At 33.7% G+C, this 7,286-nt stretch overlaps 1 long non-coding RNA gene across 1 annotated transcript; it reads left to right on the forward strand.

The window, feature by feature from the left end:
* The first annotated feature begins 4,836 nt into the window (after nucleotides 1–4,836).
* Nucleotides 4,837–6,598, forward strand: LOC113094549 (uncharacterized). Its single transcript, XR_003288123.1, has 4 exons — nucleotides 4,837–5,122; nucleotides 5,723–5,892; nucleotides 5,992–6,226; nucleotides 6,342–6,598. It is a non-coding gene; the product is annotated as an uncharacterized LOC113094549 (long non-coding RNA).
* The last annotated feature ends 688 nt before the right edge of the window (nucleotides 6,599–7,286 follow it).

A 7,286-nucleotide genomic window follows, 5' to 3' on the forward strand; every position in this document is an offset into this window, starting at 1 on the left:
ATGGAGTTGAATGATAGGGCCTGATCTCAAAATCCAAAGAGGATTTTAGTATATATATATATATATATATATATATATATATATATATATATATATATATATATATATATTAGTGCTGTCAATCGATTAAAAAAAATTAACTAATTAATCGCACAATTTTTTAAAATTAATCGCGATTAATCGCGATTAATCGCGATTAATCGCAATTAAAAGACTGAAACTTTTTGGATATGTAAATGTAAAATGTAAATAATTAATGTAAACTCAAGACAAAGAAACCATTTAAATTCAAAATATGATTGTTTATTGGAATTTTTGTTTAACTTGTAAAACAGATTTTCTCATGTAAACAACATACCTGCAATAAACCATCAATATCCTCCAAATTAACTGTTGGCTTGAAAGCCATATTTATTACAGAAATAAAAACACAGGCATGTAAGTACCATTTGAATTTCAAAACAATCAATGCCAATAAAAAACAAAAATGATTTCCATGTTGAATTCAAAGTGGACTGCAAAAAAATTCCAAAGTATAGTCATTGCCAGTGCTTTAAGTGGGCCGGTATGCACCAGTACTCAGTACCTCCACTTCCAAATATAGCTCTTGAGCGTACCGCCACCTCTCTGTGCGCCCAGAACGTGCTTGTATCGTACCGGTACGCTCATTTGGACATCTGTTTTAATAGAGGTTTTAATCTTTTACCGTCACTGCCGATTTTCAGAGCGCCCTTCACAATGCAAGCTTCCTAATTCATCCCACCCAGAGCAGAAACTACATTACCCATTCACCCTTAAGTTATACAAGTGAATAGCGCATGTGTCGCTTTTCCCACTGTTAAGTGTCAACAACTCAACGTGGCCGGAGAAGGTGTGTGAAACTCGTTGTGAGTTATACTAAAGCAAAATCTTGAGTATTTATTGTCTGATAAACATTAAAAACTGTCTGCGGAGGTTGAGTCGTCCTGCAGCCCTCGCTGGCTGTTCATTGGCTGCAGCTTCTTTTTTCTAAGTTCTAAAAAAAATACCATAGACGGCAAGGCACAAATTTATATATTCATTTATCTAATTAATCTATAGCCTATGCACAAAGACAATATGATTTTTTTGTCCCCTTTTTGTTTTAAAGCTTGATAAAGAGAGCGAGCGCAAGTTGCTGCAGCTGAGGAGGACAGTGATGCACGCGTACAGGAGTGATTGACAGTTCACGGCACTGTGTACAAAAAATACTCCGCTACACAATTATTTCTTTATTTTCGTTTAAGCTTATTAACGTTTGCGTTACAGAAAGGTCTGATTTACGCACTGTTACAGTCATTGTTTTTTTGTTTTTTAAACAATGACATTTGAGTTCATGATTTTAATGTTGCTGTTTCTTGTGGCAGACTAAATGAAGAGTAATGTTTCTTGTGGCAGACTGAAGAGTAATCCGGCAGAGTTTTATACTGAAACTTTCCGTCTAAAAGTCCTTCCTTGGTCTTATCCATATTTCTTTGCACGTTGAACACACATAGGCCACAACTGGAAATAAAAAAACTGCAACCGCGTTAACTGCGTTATTTTTTTTAACGCGTTAAATATTTCAAATTAATCGAATGCGTTAACGCGCTAATTTTGACAGCACTAATATATATATATATATATATATATATATATATATATATATATATATATATATATATATATATACTAAATATATATAAAAAGTAAAAAAGAAAAGAAAAAAAGCCTAATGAGCCTCCAGGATGTGTAACCTTTACTTTTATAATTTAAAAGAGTCCACACCAAACAAGGTATGGAATGTTGGCATGCAGCCATTGATAACAAATGTATTTTTAGCCAGAAGTTTTGTTTTTGACATACTTACAGTTTTAAACACAAGGCACCAACAGATATTTTATCAGGGGGTTGAAGGGCTGGAGATAAACAAGTTTACAGGTTTACTGTGTTATATAAAGAAAATATTTAACAAATTTAATATTTGTTTCTACACAAAATGTTCTTTTCAGTGATAATTATACTGTATGTAATAAGTACAGCCTGGAGAGTTCGTTTCAAATGAGTTAAATAAATTCACATATTCCATAAAGTATAAATGCTGCTGTTTCAGATGAAATTCAGATGAAAATACCAGTTCCATTTCATTGTGCTTCACATAAGGAGTTTATGCCCTACTGTAACCTCAGTGTCACAGTGCTTCAGGGAAAATCCACAGTCCATCAGCCCTCAAAAACATTTTGACTTGTAGTGAAATATTGATAAAACGTTTTTAAACAGGTGTTCTGGCTTTATTGTGTGTTTGTGCACCTTTGCTGACTTTAATTTACTGCATACTCCATCTAACCCATGCTCAGTGTCTTTTAATGGAAAAGAATGTGTTCTTGTTCTTGAATGAGTGATGAATGACACTAACAGTAAAATGCTGGTGTAGTAATTCTATACAAATAAGAATAATTATTTAATTATTATATGATTACTTAATAATTAGTTCACTTAACTAATCATAACAATTATTCTTCAATGGCTACATTTTTTCCATTGCCCTGGGATCTAAGAAATTCAGCTATTTTTTGGTTGTTGTTGTTGCATATTATCAGAACTGCTGCCATATTATAGGCCAGAATTCTAGAATTATTTTATCTGGTTGTTTTGCATTTCTAAAATCATTCATACTTTATGAACTTGATTAAAGGTGCTTGGTTGTGACGTGATATGATGGGTTTGCAAAGCGGAATTTTGAACCTTATATTTGAGTCCTCTAGTGTAGAGCAAGAGAAAGCATTTGAGCTAAAATTAACTCACCACTCACATGTTTTTGTCCCTTCAGAACATTCTAGAATTCCACATATTTGATGCTGACAAGCACCATCCTATTTGACATCAGTAACCTCGCACCTGGACAAAAGCAAACAAAATGCTACATTATTGATGATGAGGTATATCATTTGATCATTTTATTTTATTTTATTTGTGCAAAGTCTTTGAAGTGGAAGAGTTTTGAGTCTATTACTTTAAATCAGTGTATGAAAGTAAAGCATTATAAATGTAGATTTAGTCCCTTTTTGTTTAAGATTTTACATAAATAGTTTAAGATTTTATATAAATATGACCTTGTTCAATTGTAAAGGTGCTGCATTAAGAACTGTGAAAAATATGTGATATGTTTCTGTGTTTACTCCAGTGGAGAAGGACATGATGTTAAAACTGCAAGACGCATATAAGGAAGACTTTCAGAAGTGGATACTGATAAAATCTAATTTGAATGGTATGAATATATTTCTTCCAAAATTATAAGAAAAGCTATCAACTAATTGGAATAATAGACTCTTTTAGGGTGAAGTGGATCTGCAACTGATCACAGAAGGCCGGTAAACAATTTGAATGGCTCTAATTGCAGAAACAGTAAAAAAAAAAGTACTTTTGCATGTGATCCATCAGCCATGAATGATTTTAATTGTGTAACTGATTGTAGTTAAATGAGACGAAGCACTGTAAACCAGTCTGATTCCAGTCATCTCTCAAAATAATTGTGTGTGTGGATTTTGAAGCTCTGACGAAAAGTTGGAAGTGCATCTGGATTTTGATATTCCAATGGAAGAAAAAAAAATTCTTGTAAAGAGACAAAAAGTCATGTCATGAGCTTTTCAGTAAGCTTTGAATCTCAGCTCTGCACCTGAACCCTGCAAGGCAAGAAAACAAACACAAACTTGAGTATAAACACATTCAACAGAAACACTTCCTGGCACTACTTATTTAACCTCACTTCCTGACACTTCCAGTCCATATATATATGTATTTATTTATATTTTAAGAATTTTGTTTATATAACACAGAAATATATTTTCTGTAAATGAGAATTCCAGTACATTAGAAGAATAACAAAATAAAACTATTTTCAGTACAAACCAGTTTATATATATATATATAATTGAAATAAGGATAAGAAATACCATTCTGCAATATCAACCATTGTAACAGCTGAGAATAACTGGAAACGGATAGCACTATAAGATTTGCAAATTCAACTTTAAAATTGCCCTCAGGTTTTACAATAAAAATAAGGTGAATATGGCATGTCTTGTTCTGACAGATGCTTGTTTGATTCAGTTATGAAATATATAAACATAAGATTGATGTGACTTTCCAGGTCCCATTGGTGGCTGTGTTGTGTTCTGGCTCTGGACCACAGCGATGACGTGTGGCACATTTGGAGGCCGAAGAGTTCTGCAGCAGACACTCCAACTTCTTGATACAGTCAGCTACATCACAGGGATTTCTGGCTCCACCTGGTGAGTATAAGGAGCATATCTTAAATCAGTGCTTCATCAGGCTAAGCTTCAAAACTCAGATTTTACAACAGATGTCATAAAACATCAAACCTTCTTTAATTGTCGCTTTATTGTGAGGTTAAGTGGTCAGAAAATGAGATCTATAAAAGTGTGTTCAGTATATTTTCCCCTGAGCAACAATGGCTCTGCAAAGAGAAGATGGATGAGAGAGTAAAAAAGGATAACTAGTATCTCTTGTCAATATGTGGGGTCTGGCTATAGAATTTAACATCCAAGGGATGGTATTGACCCGTGACAGACATAATACATTTTAAACGTAAATAAATGCAGACAAGCTTCTCAATCAGAAACTTCATCAATACTTTTCTTACTCAAAAAAAGAATGGGAACACTATCTGACCAGCAGATGGCACTGTCAAAGGGCCAGAACCCTCTTCCCATCTGCACAGCTCTCAACATGAAGCATGGCAAGACAGGATCCACCATAGAGACAGATAAGAATTGGTTTTAATTTACTTTTGCTGGTTTAATTTGCCTGCTACTTCCTGTCTTACAAGATAAAGGTCCATTAGGGTTAATATGTTAATTATATTTGTTCCTCAACGGATCAATTGTAGCTCTCTGTATTGAGAGCAACTAAAAGAGCTTACTGTAGATATGTTGTCCATGTTTCTCTTTGCTCTTTTTTCATTCAGAATGGTGTGAGTTCACCCCAAATGAGGTGGGATTTACCAAGTATGGTGCCTTTATACCTGCACAGAACTTTGGGAGTGAATATTACCTCGGTCACATGGTCAAGAAACTCCCACAATCTGGAATTGACTCTTTATTGGGTAAATATATTTTAATACTACTACTAAGGTTTTTTATGTTAAATATTATGACTGGCAGTTTTATTCATATTATTAAACACATAAAATGACATTAATTACATGACCACTTAAGTTTCCTTAAAGATAGTACACTTACATTACTTTCATAACACGCTTAAGTACACTGCACTCTGTAATGAACTCAAATTAAATGTTTTACTTTATATTTTAAATCTTAATTTTTTTATATATTATATTTGATGTGCTGACTAACAAGCACACTGTTTTTATTTGATATTACTTTTAATTTAAATGTTTAAAATTTTAACATAATCATTATGTGTAAATATTAGATACATCACACAAGTGTCAGTAGAAATTATATTAAAGTATATTTAAATTTGTCATAAATGCTTGTCCGTAAATTTGGGATTACAGTTTAACCATATTTTAAAGACAACAGTAGAAAAAAATAAAATAAAAATAAAACATGCAATCAAGTGTCTAAAAACATTAGTACCTTTAGGGTACATATTACTACTCTAAGATAATAATTATCAGAATAAAAGCAAGTTAAACATTTTTTTTGCAAATATTCAGTTTTTTTTTTTTTTTGTGTAGACACAGATGACAAACCATCAGCGTCATACACACTTCAGGTCAACCCTATGACTGTTTTGGCAAAACTTCATTCCTATTTGGCCCCATTATCTGCCAAGTGTTCAACTTCCTTAGAGGCTTCCACCTGCACATGAACTACAGTGAGAACTGTGGATTCACCACATGGAAAGGTCAGAACATCATTTATGCTGTGAAGTTAAGCCTAATTAATACCATTGATTCAGCTTTATCAACCTGGGAAAGGATTAATTATAAAGTGGACTTTGCAGATGTCTTCCCAAACTCCCTGACACCAGCTGACACCACACCAGCTGAGTACAACTTTACCAATTAAATTGTTTTGTCAACTTTATTTCTACTAAAAGCAGTTGTGTTTGTCTGTTTGTGTGGCAGGAGTGAAGAGAAAAGGTAAGGCGGAGATGAAGGATGTAGATTTTGATATTGACTTCACTATTGATTCCCCGGGAACACATGATAGATAAAAATTGATAGCCTGAATGCACTGTAAGTGGCTTTGGATAAAAGCGTCTGCTAAATGCATAAATTTATTTATTTAAAATTTAATATATTCTGTCCATTCCCCACTCACAACCTTATATACCAACCTGAGGATTACCAGAAGCTGACCAGCCTCACCACCTACAACAACAAAGACGTAATTCTAAACATGCTGAACAAAGCACTGAAGAGAATCAAGGAGAGAATTCCTGTCACAGAGGCGTCGAAATTCTGGTTTGATGATGACACTGGAAGTTGAGGCTGACAGCAGGAGCAACCGGAGAGTGATTTTTGTCTATATTTAACAAAAAGGATTCATTAAAAGGGATAGTTCACCTAAAAATGTCATCGGTCATCACCCTCATATTGTTCCAAAATTGTGTGATTTCCTTTTTCTTTGTAGATTGGTTTATTCTTTTCTGTTCTATAGGAATGAAAGTGAATGGTGACAGGGACTGTCAAGCTCAGAAAATGACACAAGCATCAAAAAAAGTTTTAGTTAAATGTGTACACTATTATTCAAACATTTTTTTTGTTGTTGTTTTTTCACTCACCAGGGGCCCGTTTCACAAAGGAGGTTAAGTGAAAACTCTGAGTATGTTAACCCTGAAATGAAGGAAACTCTAGGTTTTCTGTTTCAGAATGGGAGGTTTGTCAAACCCGAGAAATCAGGGTAAGTAAAGCCTGTTTCCGAAAGAGAGGTAGCTTATACTCAGAGTCAGTTACCATGGTAACTTTCTCTATGAACCTAACCTGGTCATTAGCAGGTTTTCTTCAATAAACCCAGAGTTTCTTTCGGTCTCCTCCCCCTTTTTCAACACTTCATTAATGCACGAAATGAAAAATGCTGTTCTTACAAAGTGTTTTTTTCTTGTTCTTTTTTTCCCCAAGTACAAATAATAATAATAATAAAAAAAATAAAGATTGATTTTCTATATAAGAAAATGAAATGAGATACTTAGTCTTGTTTCCTGGGGGGATCTAAATTAAGTGCATTTTACTTAAAGGGGGGGTGCTCGTTTTCACTCAATATCCTGTTAATCTTGAGTACCTATAGAGTAGTACT

The sequence above is a fragment of the Carassius auratus genome, unplaced genomic scaffold (genome assembly GCF_003368295.1).
Source record: "Carassius auratus strain Wakin unplaced genomic scaffold, ASM336829v1 scaf_tig00215410, whole genome shotgun sequence".
NCBI lineage: Eukaryota > Metazoa > Chordata > Actinopteri > Cypriniformes > Cyprinidae > Carassius > Carassius auratus.